This window comes from Amblyomma americanum, chromosome 10 (genome assembly GCF_052857255.1).
Source record: "Amblyomma americanum isolate KBUSLIRL-KWMA chromosome 10, ASM5285725v1, whole genome shotgun sequence".
Taxonomy (NCBI): domain Eukaryota; kingdom Metazoa; phylum Arthropoda; class Arachnida; order Ixodida; family Ixodidae; genus Amblyomma; species Amblyomma americanum.
Window position 1 is genome coordinate 27,338,768 of NC_135506.1, and position 22,699 is coordinate 27,361,466.

Genomic DNA, 22,699 nt, shown 5'->3' on the forward strand with positions numbered 1-22,699 from the left:
TGTCTATGTGTGTGTGTATGCGTGGAAACAGGTCTACCCAGTTTCCATAGTTACAAGAGCTCTCGGAGATGGCACTGGACATGTATATTTTATGCCTTATTTTTGTATTTATCTCGTTTGAGTCTAAGAAAGAAGACATGCTGCAAAGGGAGGAAACAGAAGAAGGGGAGTTTCCAATTTTGTCAGAAATTGCTAGATTGCCAGCAAAGCAACAGGGAAGAAAATGATTTTGAAAGGGAGGTAAGTATAAGTAAAAATAGCGCACTACACGAACCAGGGCAAAGTTTGTCACCTTTCGGTAGCTGTCTGCCAGGTCCCTGCAGTGCCGCGTATGACTACTCTTGCAAGGGCCATCTGTAGTTATCACACGAAGCAGAGTTCATTCAAATAAAGCCTCTTTACGCTAAATAAAGCTCTCCCTTGGTTGATATTTTTTTAGCTGTCGTACTCAAAATCAGCTTACAATGAATTACGTCCCAGGATTTTCAGTGCTCTTTAAAAAAAAAGACATTGAAAGCACTTATGCAACTTTTAGGCACGCGCTAATGTGAAGTAAGTGGTAACTGCATTTCCGCAGATAATAACCGCTAATGAATGTTCCTGCCTGTTCGCGTCTTTTATCTAGACTTTTTATAAATGTTCGAAGGGCTAGGGCTTTTATTGTGTCTTGCGAAAAGCAGCTTATGTTATGAGCAATGCGGGATGAAATGACAGCGTCGCTGTGGGCTGTATGACTAAAAATTGCAGCAGAAGGCAAGTAATTAATGAGGTGCGGTACTGTTTGAAGAAGCGTGCAGCGTTAAAGGCCGCTTGCTTTATAGCGTTGAAGTCTCTGTGCGTGGACTTGTTCAAGTGACTTTTAACTCTCCGGGGCTTAACAGTGAAGTAAGTTGAAAAAAGCTCGTCGTTTTTCGCGGGATTTATTCCGTCTTTTCGTGTAGGTGGCATTACGGTATAGCAGCCATTGAGAGAGGCGTGCTACCTAGCTGAGAGACCCGCTGTAAAAAAAAAAGAAAAGCTTACACCAAAAACGACTCCTACATTTCCCACACTTTCACCAACTGGCGAAGAAACAGTCGCTGTATCGATTCTTATTAATTCGGGCTCTAAGAGACCGAAAATTTCAGAATTATACAATTATTGAATCAAGGGGAGCGTTTTTAATGTATATTGTGTTGACTGGACCAAATCGCTAATTAGAATAAAAGGTGCGTTCGAATTTATCGAGTTCACATTGAGGAGAGTAGCACATTACCATCCAGGGCACTTGGATAAGGTTACTACAAAAGGCACGCTCAGTAAGGCATGTTGCAGGGCTTGTTGGTTCAGCATCTTGAAACTTGGAAAATACCCTGGCGCAAAAAAATTCACACACACAAAAAAGACGAGAAGACTACGGACAGGTTCAAAATTGCACGCTATCGAAAATGGAGTTGCTGCGGTCCACGTAACTTCTGTGGCCCAGGCTCACTTCTATAAATTCTGCATAACCTATAACAACTTATTGAACCCTGTAAATAGTGCTATAACTATAGGTGTCAGTTAGGACGTACGATCATGTGCGATGACGACGATGACGCCATCTACCACAAAGAAATCGCCATGTATACCTATCACCGGAAACCAAAATAGGCTCTTTTGAACTTGTTCACAAAGGTAGAGATAACCTTGAAGTAGCAATTAGAGAATGAACAAGTTATTCGGTCTTATCGAGGCTCATGGTTTATTCTCTCTATGTTCACTTAAGTGTCTGACCATTAAAGCCGACTCCATTAAACACTGAAATAGCCGTGCTATGGCAACTAAAGTTTTGCACTGGTTCTTTGCAATAAATTGGTGCGTTCTTCGGGTTCCAGTGCCGAGATGGCTCAGTGGTTATGGTGTTTAGTTGCTGACTCGAAAGACGCGGGCTCAATCCCGACCGCGTAAGTTGCATAACGATGGAGGTGAAATGCCAGAGGCCCGTGTACTGTGCAATGTCAATGGACGTTGAAGAACCCGTGGTGGTCGAAATTATCCGGAGCCCTCCACTACAGCGTCCTCATCGCCTTAGTGCTTTGGGAGTTCAAACCCAATAAAACCGAACCAAACGTTATGGTTCCTTTCTCTCAGTACACCAGTCAGCAATGACTGGTCATAAGAAGTTGTTAGTATAACTATTAGCTTTTATATGCTCCTGAAGAAAATCAAATTAATTTTCGCGCGAGTCGTCCCAGACTCTGGAAAGCAGCGCTGCAATAGGGAAGGTTTGGAAACAGGAACAAGAGTGCGTGGAATTACGCGAGTTGGCCGTTGAGTTTATACGCTTCCTCGGCTTGTCTACCGCTTCATCGGCATGCAACACTGTGCTCATTTTCAAAGCGAATGTACCATTTCAGTTCGTACTTGCTTAATTAGTTGCATTCATTGTGTGTCTCGAAGCTATCGCCGCATTCGGAAACCATTAAAATGGCACGTGCGACCAGTGAAGACAATGGAATAGCGTAGGAGATTTGGGCACCACGGTTTTAAATTGCTTTCGAGAGGGAAAAAATGAGGGCCTTTTATTTGCAATTGGAATCAAACTTTACGGGTCTAATCACGATTGTTTCCATCTACACAAAGTTTCGCTTAGGACTAATACCATCATCATCATCTCATCATCATCAGCCTTACTACACCCACTGCAGGGCAAAGGGCTCTCCCATGTCTCTCCAAATAACCCTATCTTTTGCGAGCTGCATCCACCCTTTGCCTGCAACCTTCTTTATCTCATCCGCCCACTTAACCTTCTGCCGCCCCCTGCTACGCTTACTTTCTCTTGGAATCCACTCCGTTACCCTTAAGGACGAGCGGTTATCTTGCCTTCGCATTACATGCTCTGCCAAAGCCCATTTCTTTCTCTTGATTTCGACTAGGATGTCATTAACCCGTGTTTGTTCCCTCACCCACTCTGCCCGCTTCCGGTCTCTTAACGTTACACCTATCATTTTTCTTTCCATGGCTCGCTGCGTTGTGCTTAACTTAAGCTGAACTCTTTTCGTTAGCCTCCACGTTTCTGCCACGTAGGTGAGTACCGGCAAGATTAAGCTAATACCACGGTAAGATTAAGACTAATAGCACTCATCTATATACTGGAAGAACAAACATTTTAATCTTGCCAGTCTGCCGGTCATTCAGTTGTCCTCAGTCGTCGAGATTGTACGCTTTTTTTTGCCTACAGCTCTCAACATTCGAGAGGAGAATAGGTCGCTTTCGAAGCCCACAGCTTGAAAATAATTTGAGCCGCTAGCTTGGAATCGTATTTCGCGCTTGGGGCAAGCGGCGTTTCCTAATTGGTGCTCTGAAACTATTGCAAGCAGAGGAGTTGGCAACGATTCCTTTGCGCAGGCTTAAAATTGCATCTCCGTGTTCTTAGATTGGGACAAACTACTCAGTGATTAGATGGAAAGCTGGCCGCCAAGCACTTCACGCGCTATGCAGTCCGTTTTAAGGGGCATCTCAAATAACTTTCTGTATTATTTTGCTTTCATTTATGTCTATGATTTTGACACGTGGCCACCCAGCTGTACTCTTGAACAAGATCGCCGTACATACAATAAGTGCGCTTTGTGTATTGTTTTGTGAGACAAAATATCTGCGAGAAGCCCTGGAATGTCTAGTTATGACGCCAAATGCACACTGTTCAAACGTAATTTGATTTCATACTGGTACTGAAATGACTTTCAAGTGCTTATAGTACTTCCTGTACTGCGTTTGCCGTTTTTCTCTGAGCATTGTCAAACTGCAAAATAAAGAATGGTGTAAAAGCCAGCTTTTCCAGTGAAAAATCAGAACTTCAAGGCTTTTTTGCTGCACTGGCACGAATAGAATAATTTCAAAGTTGAAACTCATTTACTGTACGTGCCTGAAATGTGTGTTTTTTTAATGTTTAAATATGTAATATCACGCCTAATTTGGCAGTTTTCTTGGAAAAATATTGTTCATCTCTTCAGTTGTTATACCACGTTTAGCAAGTTGTCAGGAAACAAAATTCAGGAACTTCAGAACTTTCATTCAAAACTTTATGGCCTGACAATATGTATGCTCTGCTTGCGAAAATGTAGAACCTTATGCGCGTTTGGCCTGTACAGTTCCAGCCCTGTTGACCACGATTATTATGGTACTGTCGTTACTTCGTTACTGCAGAAAGAGGTAGACATTGATAATTTTCTTAACCTTGCACATTTTTAACGAAAGCTGCTTCCCAGCGGGTCGCAAAGCATAAACGGAATCCGAAACTCTTCGCATGTTCCGTGAAGTAGAATGCACACTTCCGGCAACAAATGCCTTATGGTAGTTGATTACAAGAGGCTACAGAAAGAACAATCCGCTTGGGGACACGCAGAAGTTCCGGCTCTTTTTAACGTTTTATTTGCAAGGTCTGCCTGCTTTCTTAGCGCAGCGATATCGAATACATCCTGCGCAAAGGCAACTACAATTGAGCTTTCCGTTCGAAGAACTGTCTTGCTGTTCATCCCAATAAGCCCGACGATAGAGTGAGTAAAAGACGCGGCCAAAATTTCCCTAGGGAAGCGCATTAGCGCATGCGCACAGCGCACCGATGCATGGCGTTGCACGCACATAAGAGAACAAAAAGAAAAAGGAACATTGCCAACCACATTGCATTCCTATATTCCTCCGCAATCTAGGGCAATTCGGGAAGCCGGGTGCCTGCGAACAGGGAGACTATGTAAACATACAAGTACCGTGAACGAAGATGACCCCGACAAAGTGTGTGCGATGAAGGAAATAAGACTTCCGATTGCCTTTCCCTATCGTTAATCCAGGTAAAGGAATTTTTGTTTTTTATCGGCCATGCAGGCGTTTTTAAGGAAATTCGAATGACCGTCTTTCGCACATTTGACAAAATTTCAACGCAATGGCAAACGACTCGAGGTGAATCTCAACAAGATAATTTTTTTCTAGGTTTTCAGTTCTTTCTCCTGCCCTGAAATGTAACCCTTTCACCACAATGGCCAGTACCGTATATTAACACCGAAATAAAAAAAGCAGCTTCCATTTATAAGCCAGCCTGCACAAGCTCCTGCCCTGCAATGTAACCCTTTCGCCACAATGGTCAGGACCGTATAATAACACCGCAATAAAAAGAAGCAGCTTCCATTTATAAGCCAGCCTGCACAAGCTTGTGAAAGAAGGAGCCCAAAAAAAGTTCCTCAAACGCAACTCGGAATCTCTAAAAATTAGTCAGTGGTTGAAGTGCAACAGACACGAACGGCTGATGGCAGGACAGTTACAAATAATAAAATCCACGAAAAAATTTCCTGCGCTCCTCTAAAAATGAAATTAAACGTTTTAGGAGTTTACTAACGCTTATTATTCGGCCGCATATGTAGACGCGACATATGGTCACTGTACACGTACAGTCTTAGTAAAAAATCTTAAAGTCAAAGGCTTCTCGTTTCAACCGCATAACAAAGCTATTACGCCGCTATTAAAGACCAAATGACCTTGAAGTGCTTACACAACGTTTCTTCTTGCGATAGAGAAGCTGCCTGCTCGAATTGTGCTTTGAATGATCCTGTACGCGGAACATTCTGAGATAGTCATTTCGCTGCAGCTGAACGCTGTGGCCGTAACACTTTTGACTGTACCTAACGTTTTCTGAACCGCAGCTGATCATGTAGAAGCGCTGAAGATCCAAAAAAAAACTACCAAAGTCACTCAGCCCCGTGGGCATAGATGGCCGTGATACGCGTACGTAATCTTTAAACCTTGCTCGAGAGGCTCTTGCGACATTAGATGACAGCAGGACTGTAGTTTTTGTAATGTCATTTTTTATGTTTGTTTCTTATGTTTTTGCCATTTATTAAATAGAAAAACGACGAATAAAAAGAAAAAGCAGCCCAAAAAGTACTTTTTAGTCCCGCAGAGGGATTTGCTGTTCTTTATTTTCTGTATTAAAACTTCCTGTTGGGCGAGTTTGTTGTTCATCTTGATCTAGAAATGTTCTTGATCTAGAAAAGAACATTTCTTTATTTTCTGCCACGGCGGTCAGCATGGGGAACCGAAAGAAGCGAAAATAATGTAATAACCAAGAAAATGATGCCCCTTGACAATTGAAGTACGAGTTAGACTGAACAAAATAGAGCGACTGATGCAAATGCCGGAAAGAAACTTAATTCGCGCATATAAGGTTGGCATCGAAAAAGAGATTATGTACGTTGCATCTCGTGGGGAGCATTAATTTCAAGCGTTTAGCAAATTAATGAATCGAAATGAGCTCGCTATCATCGAAAACTTCAACACAAACTGCGGAACGCGCTGTGCTTGATACGGAAGCGCAGAAATTCAGCTGGACAGAAACTTAAGAGCTAGACTTAAAAAGTAACCTTTGTTCTATAGCTGTAGTTCTGTTCTCTTCCTTCTTCTATTTAACGACCATTTGCGATAAAAAAATGTCTCCCTCTCTTCGAAAGGAGAATGAAGGCAATCGAACGTCATAACGCAAACCGAGCCCACACAAGAAAAATAGCCATTGTCCCTAGGTGCCGGCACAGCTGCTCCTGACGTTTTCAGCCATTAGTCCTTTTCAGGGTACTTCACACACTTTTGACCACAAGTAGGGAACTTGAAAGGTAGAACGCATACCCAATAACGAAACCTAACCAGTGCTTCGCTGTTGAAATGAAATATGAGCCGGAAGATATCAATTTCGCTAATCGAAAGCACACCGCAATCCTGACAGCCTTATTGAGCTTTTTGTTATTTTTTCACCTGAAGTGAAGCCGTAAATAATTTTTCGCATAAGTGGCCGATGTATTTGTCGCAGGAAACACATTAGCGGAAAAGACGATGAGGTATAGGAGAAAGAAACGAACGCTATATATTAGACTCGATAAAAATTATGTTTAATCTCGACACGCGCGCCAGTATTGATGCAACACCGATAGAGTACGATAAGCCCCACTTTAATAGTATTGGAGTTGCTTAATATCAAACAAAAAAATTAAGCGGTTAGCCGAAGTCATTGAGAGCGCACCTTTGAAAGTGTTTTTGAGCAGAACAGTACAGAGGTTTCATCGATGCCTTATATAAGATGCTTCACAGGAGTTTGTAGCGCGAGCTATAAAAACAGAACTCACAGCACTGAACACGCACAACTTTTAATGAACTCCTCCTGGCCAGGAATGAAAAGGTACGCCGTTTATACCGCTCCGTTTTATCCAAGGTGTTCACCAAGAAATAAAAAATATAGAAGTTTCATTGCCTTACCTAAGGTGCGCAGTTATTCCAAGACGGTACACGACCGGACAATCGTTGCGAGTTACTGTATCAACAGCTTAGGATTATCAACCGCGTTTCAAGTAATGTTTGATATTTGCATGATATTACCGTGACGTGTACTAGGGCTTTCGGGGCGTGCACACTAAACGGTACTGGTTATATGGAATTGTCTATGAATGTCTTCCTTGCACCTGTGTTCGTGGCTTACGTCTTTCCGATACGAACGATCTACCTGCTTTGGATAAGGAAATATGCTGTCGAAACGTTGTTTGAAGTTCAAACGTGTAGCTCTTGGAGTTAACACTTTCGAGCTGTGTAGATGAATGCTGCTATTCAAAAGTAAACTGGTGGCCTTTGTAACTTGTAACCGAGTAACTTGTACTTGTAGCCAGTAACTTGTAACCCGTAGCCAGGAGCTTGTAACCTTCGAATCAACATTTCTATATGATTTTTTTATCATCATTGTAGTCTTATTATCTCTAGCTTGAAGCGAGCTTTTACATCGTCACTTTTCTTCCGCTACGTTACTTGAAAACCTTCATCGTCCTTACTGTTTTAGCGGTGATCGAAATATACACTATGTACTTAGATGATAACTGTGTTGCACAGAACGCTTTCTTCGTTGACTCTCTTCGAGCGCTTAGGAAACACCTCGTTGCAGAGAGAATTACGATATCAAGAATACAACTTACTTTTTTCATACGAAAGTTGTGTTTCACTGTGAAATATCAGAAACAGTCATTCAGCGTGAAGAACCCAGTGTAGCCGAAAATAATGTCGAGACCCCAATTTCTAATAAATCTGGTTTGACGCCAACTATGACCGTGTTGCTCTTGTTCCAAAAGCATGACAACTCTAGCCGAGACCAAGCATTCTTGGATGTTTACGGAAGTGTCGACGAAATCGCGCAGGGGCTTCACGCAGGCTGCTAACCTTAAAAGAGTTTGGTGAGAGTCTATTGTTGCAAAAAGCGTGCCTTCAAAAACACGAAAATAAGTCGTAAAGCAACGTAACTCTTAAAAACTTTCGGCGTTCAGCCAGAGTGGACAAAATAGAGAGATGCTAGGTAGGCAAGAACTTTTATACTTACAAAGCCGACAGCTTTCGGTGCATTCACGTCATGTTCCCTGTATTCTGTGCGTTGTTGAGCCTAGCGACAGAGTTTCTACAGCTGTTGTGCTATGTTTTGGCGCGAGAAAACGACGGTAGCAGCGATAACAAGGAAAGCCGGTGCTGGAAACAACTTTCCAGCATCGTTCTTCCTGCCATGCTTCTAACATCCCCCTCTTCCGCGACTCCCGCGCGAATATCGACGCCCATCGTCGCGCAAAGCTGAGTTCCGGCACCATGTGTGCAGCCTTTGCGCCGAAAGCGCTAGAAAATATTTTGCACGTCAGGCAATGCAACGCAGCGGAAACGGCCGGCCGAAAACGCTTATGAGGCTTAATGGTCACTGCTGGTTCTCCCCCCTTCCTCTTTTTTTTTTCTTCCGCAGCTTAAGCAGCTGTTGTGTAATCAGGGTTTGATTGCCTGCTTGCTGTGGGGCCGTTTACGCGAAAAATTTCCGAAGAAGGGTTGGTGCTTTCTTCTTCTATTTGCTCCTCCCTGTAACACTCTCTCTTTTCCATCTCGTTATATCCTGAACACGCATGTTCGGGGTGAAATTTTGGCTGGCAGTTTTTCTTTAACCCACGTTTCAAAGTGATTATTTTTCGAGTTTGTTCAGCTGTTTTGTGAACACGCAAACTAACCCTCTGTCCGTTCAGGAATAAACATTGTGAGGGGAGGAGCAGATGAATTTTCCGCTCCCTAACCGCGTACGCCGCATAACCGGGTACGCGTTTAAATTCTGAGGTCGGTTTGTGGGAAGAATTACCTTTTCGATCGAGTTATCAAGCAGTTCTGAATCTTTGGGAACGCATGTTTTCTTCATTTTGTATGCACTGCTTATCTTTATGACTGCCTGTACTTGGTTTTTCATTGCAACCATCACGTTGCAATGTATTGACGAGTAGAAACAGTTATTTTTAAAAATTTTAATGAACTTCATTTTGTAGTTTTCTCTACCCCGATCAATTTAAATGCTTGTATTTCATTCAAGAGCGGTTTTTAAAATTAAAAACGATTATACGAAACTCTGTAAGAACAATCCTCAGAATAAACCCTGGGCTCTCTGTTGGTAAGTGGAGGACGTCATGCCGAAGCTACTGCACTTTCCCCTAATTTATCTGAAACTGCAGCGGTTATTTCGTTAAGACACACACCGAAGAAATAAGACAGAAAAGTTAAAATAATCGAACTCAATATTATTCACGGCAAGCGCCGTCGAGCCGTGTCTCCGAAGAAAGGTATGTGGGAGGAAAGCCATTACTATTATATCGGATAGCGTTTTACAGTGGAAGCTTTGATTGTCCAAGGTCTAAATATAGCTATCTATTCAAAGGCAGCGTTAGATCACTGTTCTCTTCCGACGGAAGTTTTCTTCTTTCACAGTGGATCTTTTCCGGCGGTTTTTCTCATTAGCATGTTGCATAAGACAGCATACATCCTGATTTATGCTTCCGCTATCTTTGGCTCGCCCGAGTCCGACTCTTGCTCCCGTTTAAATATAGCACCTCCTTTCAACGAAAACTATTTTCTAAGTCTGCGTATCGAAGTATTACTATTAGATATTAAATTATTAGATATACAGCTAACATGACCACATACATACACTTCCATAATAACTGAAGCATGCGCAGAGCAAGTTCTAATTTAAAGAGGAATCACGCAGCCACCAGCCTACTGGTACAACTACCGTACCAAATTAGCAATTTCCGTTTCAAAAGAAAACTGATCGTATGCTCGATGACGCAGCGATGATAGTCATGCCTTGGTAGGGGCGTCCACAAACCTCTATTTCGAACTAAAGACCCTTGTGAAATAATCTCGCTAGAAGGCAGTTTTACAGCTTTCCCATGCATGCAAATGGCTCCATTCATGATGAGACTGCCATTGTTCACTTTTTGCTTTTATTGCTGCAATATCCATAAATTTACTCGTATTTCATTTGCCACGCTAGCCCACTGTGCCGTACCATTTATTTAAGCTGCCAGCACTTGTTTACAAATTCTGGGCTTCGGGGTTTCTCTTTAAGGTCTCGCAAAGAAATTCTGCAGAACTCAAAATTTAGTGTTTCTAACTTTTCTTTCCTCGTAGCCTTTTCCACCCGGCGCTCGAAATACCGTTTCTCCTTTATGTCATTCTTACTACGGCAAAGCACGCTTTACCGGCTAGGTGAATATCGTTGTTTGGCTTGTATAAGGAAAACCCATGCAATGTAGAATAAAGCGAATTGAATTAAACTGTTGTACCTATACGTATGCGGGAGCCAGAAATAGGAGCGGCAGAAACGCTGATAGAAGGGAGCTTAGTGTGTTTGAAATATTGCGTAAATATAATGCCTAGAATGAAGCGCGCCGGATTTCTGCAAGGCTTATTGTCAAGGCACTTCGCGCATATCTCTCTGGTCTTATTTGCTCGAATATCTCGGAACGTTCACACGTGCGAATACATTCGGGAGAAAATAGCAAGGTATCGGGCAATGCTGCACTTAGCCCATGAACCAGGAACGAACACCGTTACCGCCCTTTCGCACCTTCTGTTTCGTTTGGATCAGCAACACTTTTTTGAGCGTATGCGTTCAACTCAACAAACTTTCCAGTCTAGACAGAAACTGGTACGACCGTATTCCAGACTTTCAGGACTAACCCTGTACAAACCCCAGCGCCGTGTTTGTCGAGTACAATTGGAGTTATCTCTGCAGGGGTAGATAAATGCGGCCATGAATGAGCGAAATCGTATGCCAACTTCGAATATAGAAGTTAGATGGTCGAGGTAAAAGTGATAAAACTAGTGGCCGTCGGAGCACCATTTATCACGTCGGAGTGCCGTTTATCAGTATTAAGGTGCATCTGTATGGCCGGATCTATATGCGTTCCTGAGGCCGTGTGAGCATTGACCTACGTTTGGGTGCTCGAATCCGAATCCAGTCTAGTCACGAAAGAGAAGCTCAGAGCTGGTTAATGTTATTATTACAATTATTAGCATGAAGTGCGCAACCAGAGCGAGGTGCTAATTTCGCAATTGTTTAATACTACTTGAGCCTCTGTTTCGTCCTCAGCTAAGTACAGACAAGTTCAGGTGACACGCGGGCATTTACTGCTGTTACTGGAAGAAGAGCTTTGACTTGGCTCTTGAGTGGATTTTTCTCATACGGGTGGAACAGCGTATTCAGGTGAAAGATAGACAGAAGGAACAAACATGCCGCTCGTCTGCACCATTTCCTTTCTCTTTCTGTGCTTCATCTGTCTGCACTGTTCCACCCAATATGCACCTATACCAACTCGCCATAGTTTCCATGCATCTAGAATGAATTTTTCTCATTCATTCACCTTCCACATTTCTTCTCCCACCTTTAGCGTTCTAGCTGATTGCGCCTATTTTGGTGCATTAAGCAGATCTCTAGAAAACACGAAAGGGAAATACAAATGTCCCGAAGGACTTAGTATAGGCCTGTTTTGTTCATTTGTGTCCTTTATAACGTTCTTTTTCGTGCGGTGCAAACTTAAGCAAAACAGCTTTCTCATCAAGCTGGGCAATCTAGTTCCGGGAGATAGTACTAACGCGAGATTAGCGCTGTGGCAGCATATGAGCGTGATGTTTATGTCTAACTGCCTATTACTGTATTTCCATAGTTGTGTGCGATGTTCGAAGCTATAAGCTGTTTGTTTGCTCAGGAAGGAGAAATGAATGGAAAAGAGAGGGAGAAAAGAAAAGATGAAAAATAAGTGAAACGGGCGCAAACTGAAAAAAATTTCTTAGAGGAGTAGCCCGCATTGCTAGCGAAGGCTGCTTTGTATTTGTGAAGAATATGAACGCTCAAAATTTTAAGCGTTGCTTTGCGTTTTGTTTGGGATTAAATTATCAAAATTAAAAAAAACAAGTTCTATTAAATTAACAGAACTGCCATTTTAGGTCCTACATGATCGCATTCTCAGTTCAAAATCGTATTCTTCAGAAATTTAATGTAGTAAACTATGGCAAGCCGTGTAGTTTATTTTGCCTCCTTCTGGCATCTTCATATGCGCGCTTCTTTAAGGCTCTTTCAAATAAAACACACTGAGGGAGTTACAAAATAAAGCATTCCACTGAACGAAAAGAAACACTCGCGGCAAGTTGTTAAAATGAATAAAAATTATAGTGTTATAGTACGATGTGGCGTCAGAAATCTGCGTCGTGAACACGGGTTTTACAGTTTGGTTTTACATTTTCGGTGTTGCTCTGATCGCCTTCTATTGCGCCATTCAGTTCCATTCTGCCGCTACTTTTTCGTTCAGCAGCTTCGTGGGCTTTTGTGGCGGTGGCCCTTGGACGGTGAGGCGAGAATGTGGTGGATGTATTGTTACCTGTAGTAGCCCGGAATTTCTCCCACCCAAGTGAGCTACAGACACTCACATGTACGCACAAAGGCACACAAACAAACGCACACACGTATGCGCACTGACTATACTGGACTATACTGAACGCTCTTAAGAACGACTAGCGAATACCTCAACGTTCCTAATATAGAGTTGGCACGATATAGAGTTGGCCCGATCCCCTCTCAACAACTACAACAATGACGTTACGTTGACGCTATTTTCGTCCCGGGCCTTTCGAAATCCTCTCATAAAGTGATAGTAGAGCTAGCTGCGAACCCTTCAATGGAGTCGATAGCAAAGCCGGCCCACTCGTCTGCCACATCTTGATTTCTCTTACTCCGTACTCCGCGTTAGGATGGTTTATATCGAATACATCGTCCCGAAAAGGGAGGTGATGAATTATCGGGAGTCGGCCTCCGAAGGCCATCTATCTTTGGTACGGTGATAAACAGCTCCTAAAGAGGGCGGCTCCGTCTCGATAACGGTGTAATTAACCTCTCCGGCCTTTGGTGTGCTCTTGTGCGCGTTAGAGCATTGTGATAGCGTTTGCGTCTTCGTGTTAGTTCAAGCGCAAGAATGTATTTATCCACGAGTGCGGCTACCATCAGATGGGATGCTGCCCAAGCACCTTGCATGCGTGCGTGAGGGCTTGCTCATCGGAGCACGCATAAAAGGATAGAACAGAAGACGTGCTGCAAGCTGGATATCATCCGATAACGCGGGCCGGCTTAGCAGGCGTAGCGCGGCTCCGCCTTTGACCTGGTCACTGGGGGCTTAGCGGTAACTTCAGGGTATGGCGCCTCGTAAGGGCTTAGCAAGTTCCTGCGAACTTCGCTCTGACACTGTTCGAACGTGAGATGGGAAGCCAAGTTTTTCAAGTATCTCTTTTTGTTGTTTGGCTCGTTAAACTTCCTCGGAAGTTCCGACTAACACATACTATTCGCTTTAGAAGACAATTTGGAGGAGCATAATGGCAAGGGTCATGAAGAACAGTAATTCTTATTTAGTTCACCGCTTTTACATCATTGCCGAGATTTTGCTCTGAAACAATGGCACCCTCTTTTTGAGCTCACATTCACGGCTTAAAATCCGGGCTGCGTTGGTGCCCAGAATGTAAATATGGGCAAATTGAGGAGTCGTTTCGAGCTAAGACGCCCAAGGGCAATTCAAATGTGTTCGATTGTTTCTTTCTATTCCGGACGCACAGCCAGAATCAGTCGAATATCAGCTAGTCTGTCTATAAGAATGCTTCTGCGCGCTCCTATAATGATGACTTACGGCGCCATAACTTTGTATCACACCAACTAAGCTCGCCGATCCTGCGGCAATAAACATTAGGTTTTAGAACTCCGTGACAGCTTTCGTAAAATGCCTCTCGGCGTTATTTGTGTCGTCTCAGCAGGGCTACTGTATATATATATATCGCACAGAATTCTGTATTTCACCCACCTTACACAATGCCTCTCCGGAGGCCTGTAAGGTATCTGTAAATATATATATATATATATATATATATATATATATATATATATATATATATATATATATATATATATATATATATATATATATATATATATATATATATATGTGTGTGTGTGTGTGTGTGTGTGTGTGTGTGTGGAGCAGCTGCCGGCGGCGCGGCGCTGTGGCTGATCACATGGTTCCTCACGTGGTTGGTCATATGACCAAGTTCCACTCTTCGAGCTGTAGCTATAGCGTCACGCCAGGTTTAACCAGAGCAAGACCACCGCCAATTTTGTTTTTAAATTTGTTGTGGTAATCAATGGGAGAATAATATTTCGATTAATCTGTCGCTTAAAGAAAATTACTTCTAAAGGAGCAGAAAAAACAACCATGCCGGCGGTGGGATCTGAACCCACGACCTCCGACCGCGTCCGGTGCTCTACCAACTGAGCTATGGCGAAGGCTGTCCAATCTGCTGCTCTTATATATATATATATATATATATATATATATATATATATATATATATATATATATATATATATATATATATATATATATATATATATATATATATATATATATATATCCAAAGTTGAGAGTTGAGAAACGCTTCATTTAGCCATGGATTTATTTTCAGTTGACGTTTCGTACAGAGCCTGTCCTTTCGCAAGACTGCAGTTACGGCTATCTTCTTCCTCTTCTTAAGGAGTTGGCAAAACAAGAAGCAAACGGATGCTGGAAAGAAGATGGACGCGAAAGAAAAAATGCTAAAAAAGAGAGAAAGAGAGAAAAACAGCGAAAAGAAAAACGCGCTGTCCGCCGCCGGCCACCGAGCAGCCTCGGGGAGCCGGCCTGGGAAATAAAAAAAGAAAAAAGAGGTGCGGGAGGGGATAATAGTCACTTCTCAAGGCAACAACAGAGCGGCGGCGAGTAAGGTGCACAGAAACAGACGGTGGCGGAATCGTCCAACAGATAAAAACGAGAGATGCGTGCACTCGCGTGCCCCGGCCATAAAGAGTAAACAAATAACCAGAATAAAATGCAGACAGGGCAGGAGACTTCCATCATCTGAAACCTCTTCGGCAGCCAGAGGGAAGGCCGAATCAGCGGCGCCGTGAGCTCTCTCTCTCTCTCTCTCTCCCCTATATATATATATATATATATATATATATATATATATATATATATATATATATATATATATATATATATATATATATATATATATATATATATATATATATATATATATATATCATTTCTGCGGCGGCTGAATGAAATTGAATTTGCTCTGAACACAGGGTGACAGCTTTGAAAGCGGCGCAAGAAAGCCGCAGTATTTCTCACTTATAAAACGAAAGTATTGGCATTTTGCCGCTTATTATAACCACCTTTACATTTTTTTATAATGCTCGTTGGTTTTTGCACATGCGCAGGCAATCTTTCCCTGAGCTGTTCCAATGTGTCTTGTCTACTTTGCGCCAAATATTACGGATGCATTTTACTGAACAATACGTCATAATTTCGCAGTCCATTTAGGCTAGAAAATACGCGGAATGGCTGAGGTTCAGCGATATAATAAATCCTTTATCCTAATAGCCTGTTTACGGCAAACATACCGGCGAGCTGAGAATACTCATAAAAGTATGTTCCCCGGTTTTAGGCAGTTCCTAGCATCCAATTCACCTGACACATGAAAATGTATGGAATGGTATTTCCTTTACGATGGCGCTCTACGGAAAAAAGCACTGAGAAGAACTATAAGGAGCTCATGCTGCACATAGCCGTGTGCCAGTTTCTAGAACGCATATCAACCTGCTGTCTACGACGAGCTCAGGAGAGTGGTGGGTTTGTGGGAAGAATAAATTGACGAATTAAACTTTATTCATCATCATCATCATCATCATCATCATCATCATCATCATCATCATCATCATCATCATCATCATCATCATCAGCCTGACCACACCCACTGCAGGGCACAGTCCTCTCCCATGTCTCACCATTAACTCTGTCCTGTAGCAGCTGCGCCCACCGTATCTCCGCAAACTTCTTAATCTCATCCGCCTACTTAACCTTCTGCCGGCCCCCTGCTACAATTGCCTTCTCTTGGAATCCACTTCGTTACCATTAAGTACCAGCGGTTGTCTTGACTTCGCGTCACATGCCCTACCCAAGTCCATTTCTTCCTCTTGATTTCGACTAGGATGTCATTAACCCACGTTTGATATCTCACCCACTCGGCCTGCTTTCGGTCTCTTAATGTTACATCTATCATTTTTTCTTTCCATAACTCTCTGCGTTGTCCTTAACTTAATCTGAACCCTTTTCGTTAGCCTCCACGTATCTGCCCCGTAGGTGAGTACCGGTAAGATACAGCTTTTGTACGCTTTTCTCTTGAGGGATATCGGTAAACTGCTATTCATGATCTGAGAGGACCTGCCATATGCGCTCCAGCCCATTCTTATCCTTCTAGTTATTTCCCTCTCATGATCCGGATCAGCTGTCACTACCTGCCCTAAGCAGTCGTATTCCTTTAGAACTTCCAGCACCTTGCTTCCAATTTTGAACTGCTGTTCTCTTGCTAGGCTATTGAACATTGCTTTGGTTGATCATGCTTTGCAATTCATCTCGTGAGTGACTCTGCAAGGCAATGTCATTAGCGAATCGCAGATTATTTAGGTATTCTTCATTAACTTATATCCCCAACTGTTCCAAATTCATGCCTCGGAGTACCTCCTGTAAACAGGTGGCGAATAGCATTGGCGAGATCGTGTCTCCTTGCCTGATGACCTTCCTTATTGGAATTTTGTTTCTGACTTTATGGAGGACTCTGGCAGCTGTGCAGTTGCTATAGCTATTGTGTTAGAAAAGAAACACAGTGTTACACCAACTAGCCCAGCAAGAGGTACTGCTATAGATATCTTCCGGTATTTTCACATAGGGCTCTCCTACACTCTGATTCCGCAATGCCTTTATGACAGCTGAGGTTTCCACTGAGTCGAATGGTTTCTCGTAATCAATGAAGGCTATATACAGGGGTTGGTTGTATTCTGCGCATTTCTATATCACCTGATTGATAGTGTGAGTACAATCTATTGTTGAATATCTTTTACGTAAGCCTGCCTGATCATTCGGTTCATTAAAGTCGAACGGTGCCCTGACTCTATCTGCGATTACCCTAGTAAATGCCTTGTATGCAACGGACAGTAAGCTGATCGGTCTGTAAATTTTAAAGTCCTTGGCACCTGCTTTCCTATGAATTAAGATAACTTATGTGTTCTTCCAAGCTTCTGGTACGACCGAGGTCATAAGGTATTGCGTATGCAGGGTGGCTAGTTTTTCTAGCACGATTTCCCCTGCGTCCTTCAACAGATCTGCTGTAACCTGATCTTCTTCTTCTTCTTCTCCTCAAGTAATATGGCACCTGATCTTCACCAGCTGCTTTTTCCTTTTTTATTGCTCCTAAGGCTTTTTTCACTTCCTCTTTCTTTACTGGCGGGACGACGCACTGCTGTGCACTGCTGTCTTTCTCATTAACGCTCTGATTGCACTGGCTACTGTACAGGTCTGTGTAGAACTCTTCGGCTACGTTAACTATCTTATCCATATTTTATTGGCATTGCCCTCCTGGTTTCTTAACGCATTCATCTGATTTTTACCAATGCCTAGTTTGCTCTTAATCGCTTTCACAGCGATCAAAGCGATGAAAACTTTATTACGGTGCAAGAAATTTTTAGTGGGATCCTTTGTTAAAGATAACATTGAAAGGCAGAACACATAAACAAGAAACGTGGCTATAGAAGAGATACCTACAATGAAAGTGGTATAAATCACCAGAATAATTGGCAGTAGCTTAACTTGGCCAACCCTGGAATTGAGCGAAAAGCAAGGACGCTTGATAAGCGTCTAATGCTCGCCCATGGTAGCGCCGCTTCATGATCGCGACACGTTCTATATATACCCACATGACCACATGGCTATGACGTGGTATCACATGGTCTTATGACACACCCATCGGATGTCATAACGTGGCTGCACATCACCCCATCGGATGTTCTTAGGATCTAAACGCTCTTACGGTTCTTAAGGTTCTTAATGCCAACCCAAAGGTCACCCAATGACAAATGTCAATGGTCAAAGCTTTACTAAAGGTCCTGCGTGAACGTCAGGGGCCAGGGGTTCGACATAATAACTGCACCACATATAGTCATACACGGCTAACCTTGGTTGGGCTGAAGGTCGTTTAAGGTCGCTGTGCTGCCCACCTGAAGACTGCTTTACCTGGCGTAGTGAAAGCTTTTCGCTTCAAAAAAGAAGTTCACTGCATCGAAGATAGAAGCAGAGCAGGGCGAAGCTCGACAGGCTATAGACTTACAATGAAGCACGAAATAAATGGATTACGCAGCGTCGAACGAAGAGAAAGAAGTGGCCGAAGGTGATCGAGGAGAGGAAAACTGGATCGAGGAGTTTTCACTGTGACGGCCTTTAAAAAAAGAAGCAAAGCTGAAACCTGCATCGAGGCCTATTTGAAGGTACCTGTGGTCATTTTCTTGGATTTCATTATCGATGCTAAACAAGCGCTGTGGCTCGAAGAGTGCATGGACAAACTTTTTCGGCGTCACGACAGTCAACAATCCACTGCAACCGACCACCAGGTGCCGAAGCTTCATCGACTAGTGCATCTTCGGACGACACTTTGACGTGGAAAGTCTGAACTTCGTGTCGTACTTCAGCTGTAACATGCCATTATTCGGCGTGCGGAGCGATGGAAGAAAAGATAACCCCAGAGAAACCAGCGAATAATGAGTGTCTGCTGACAACCCTCGGTTGCCTTGCATGGCAACAGAGCACGGCGCAGTTCATATACATTCCTACAGTGGGGCCTAGCGTGGCGTGGATGATACAGTAATTTTTTCCTCGATCACTGTTCTGGTAAACAACTTTCAGTCGGCCCATGGTCGTTTTATCTGGCTGTGGCTCCCTAGGCGCGCTGTGACGGGTCTGAGTAGACAGGAGCGTATTGATCGACGAGGCAGGCATCAGCTGCGGGGAAGTATCGTCCACGGAAAGGACAAATAACCGGAGTAATCTCCCGTTGGGAAGCGTTGGCGGAGTTACGGCAGCATGATCCGAGTTCCGACAGCGAGACACGACGAACCCTGATTAGCTGTCTTTGTCGCTTCTAGGACGTCGTCGCAAATGGGAGGTAGGTTTCCTTGCTGTCTAAGCAAGCCCCTCCAATTCGTAGCGGGTGTCCTAGCCACGCCCATGCAATCAAACCAGCCTAGAGATCGGGGGGGGGGGGGAGGTGAGGGAATAATCACGTTAATGTCGTTAATTCCAACTGAGTCACTATAAACTTTCCGTTTCAGGTGTTGATACCGTCATCGTCACGTGGACATAGCTTTGGTCTCCGTCTATTTCAGTTTCTCAAGATTATGCGTCATACATAGTGGCACGGGCACTTACATTTTATTTTTCAGCGTATCCTTTGTATCGAACGCAAGCAGACAGCTGTAGCTCGATATGCATGGATAGTGTGATATGAGAGTTCTTGATCGCAGGGCACGTCTTGGGAAGAAAATAAGTCTACCGTGCACGTGCAGCAAAAGGAGCTCTCGGGCATTTTGCTCTAGCTTAATTAAAAAGAATGAATAAAGAATATTTACTCAGTGTTTTGTGGCCAGAAGCTACTTTAAATGTGTTCATGTTGCGACTAATAACTATGAACTTTTTATCAGCTTAGTTTTTTTGTGTGGACGCATGAAAGATTTATGATAAACACCATTTATTTATTGCGGAATTGAATAGAGGGGAAACGCAAAAGGCTTCCGTGTGCCTCCGGTAGTCAAAATTATTCCAGAGCCATCCAATACAGCATTGTTTCTAGCGGACATGCAGCTTCTGATTTTAAACCCCAGGTACCAATTAAACTGCAATACTTAAGCTCTCACCTTCAGTCGGCTTAATTTTAGAGGTATCTTGCTTGAGGTCAACTGAGGGGGAAAATTGAATGGCGTCATATGCTAGATCCAGTAACTTTGCTGTGTGCATTGCTACAAGCGAGAGTTGAGGGGTTGACTGTTTTAACCATCGCTGTAAGATTCTGAGATGTTCTTGCTATAAAATTCATTATAAGGTTATAGTATATAGGCACCTGTATGAAAAACTGGAGCGTTTAAGGTTTTCTGACAATCAAATTAAATATGATAGCCGGTAGCTGTGTATCTCCTCGTGTTATGTGCAGAGTAAATAAATACTCCTCCCTAGCTCTTGACGTCTGTTAAAGGAAGAAGTCTCTACAGATGAAAACAAGAGAAAAAAATGTACCCTGGACGCCAAATCACAAGAACTAACTACAAAAAATATTATTATTTGTTTTACTGGCGTCAGAAGATGCTCTGTCACTTCTTTCATGACTGCTTCTCTTCTTTTTCGGTTTTCTCATAGAGCACAGATTGCGATGAAAACGATCATGTGAGAAAACAGAATCGCGGGAGGAAAACGCAGTGTTTTCTTTATTTTTTCGTTTCTGCTGCTTTTCTTTGGCTGATATTTAACGAAATAACTAGCTCTGCTGCACACTTATAATAAAACTCGTGCGCTTCCACTTCCTTCTTAACGTTAAGTTGATGACGGTTGTAATTGTTTTATTTATTACTGAGCCGGCGTCTGTAAGAAGCGGCTTCGTTTGTGCAAAAAAAAAAAACTGTGATATGTACAGGCTGCCGTAAAAGTGTTCTAGCTGCACGGCCTGCTGTTTAGCAGTTGCTTTTTTTTCGGCACTTCAGATGTCTAAGAAGCTACCTGCCATGGAAGCCAAGCATCGCGATAAGCAAGGAAACCGTAGAGAGATATTTCTATTTTCTCTTTTCTTTCGAAATTCGGGGGTGTTTTCAGTGCTCCAACACGTGGCTCCAAAGCATTCCTTGTGGCTTGGAAACATTTAAAGCATCCTGCACATGTTTGTTGAAGTTCGGAATTTTTCTTAAACTGAATTTTAGAGAACTGCGTGCACAACAACGAACACAAAAAATAAACAAAAACAGAAGTCCAAGTCGAACACTTTTTCTGTATCATTGTGCAGCCATTATGTATTTCCAATTAATAAGTCGGAACATCTTTCCGTGTATTTAGATAGCTTTATGCGCTTCTGCGCCCTTCACCAACGCATTCTTGCATGAGGCCTGAAAGCGCCTGCAGTATGTTTAAATGAGAGTACAAATACAAAGCAAAATTTGGCTACTGTGACCATTCGCCGTCAAGGATGCTTCTTGTAGTGATTATCGTTCGGAAAAACAAAGTCGAGAAGCACGCGTTTGAACACGTCTCTAATATAAACCAAATTCCTAATGCCTAGAGTTGGCCAACTTCCTCTCGGGGCCAAATGAGAAAAAAATCAGAAAAAAGATAACGAATGTAGTTCGCAAGGTGATGCATGAAGGACGGCAATAAAGAGTTTCAGTTTCCAGACATACACTGCAGCTCCGGAGTTAATTACCGAAGCGCGAGCTCTTGTAGTTGTTGTTTTTCTTGCGCGCAACGCGGAAGTGGATTAGCCTCAGTTTCCACTCGACGCATATAGTTACACCGTGCTTGCAGGGTCCAAGTTGGCTATGAGTTGTTGCCTGGAAAGCGAGTTAGGTTGGCTTCGCTTGCGCATACGATTGGCTGCTAACACAGGCATGCGGAAGTGGAACTGGAAGCAAGAGAGAAAGCAGGCTGAGAAGCAATACAAAATAAAAGGCTTACTAGGACACGTAAGCAAAAAGAAGCCGCCGAACGCTATGTAGTCACGCTCGCTGAAGCGTCGATGGCGCTTGTTGGCGGCTGGAAGTTGTTTGGGCTCCCCAGTCGACGTTGGGAAGCTGTGTTCGAGGAGATTCCTTGGCAGAGCTTGGGCTGTTTTTGCACACTGCATGAAAATAAAATAGTGCGATTGATATGAAACTCTGAAAAAAAAGACATAGATGTATACAACTCCACGTTTGACCTAAAGAGAAGAGTTTCTTGTCTGCAGTAGGTCGTTCTGTCTGAAAAAAAAAAGGTATCTGAAATCGACGATTAATGGAACTCCAAGGCATGTTTAGTGTTTATATGCTTGTGCTATTTTCGTAAACGAAGTACAGGTAAGAACTATATGCTTTGATTCAGTTCATGAGATTTAACATCCCAGAACAACTGAGGCTATTAGGAATGCCTTGAAAATTTGATATTGTTTTTTTGGGCGAAAAAAAATGGCGCAGTATTTGTCTCACATATCGGGGGACATCTGAACCGCACCGTAAGAAAAGGGATAAAGGAGGGACGAAGAGAAGAAAGGAAGAAATGGGTGTCCTAGTGGACGGCTCCGGAATAATTTCGACCATCTGGGGATCTTTAACGTGCACTGACATCGCAGAGCACACGGACGCCTTTGCGTTTCGCCTCCATCGATACGGGGCTGCCATGGTAGGGTTCGAATCTGGGTACTCCCGATCAGTAGCCGAGCGCCCTAA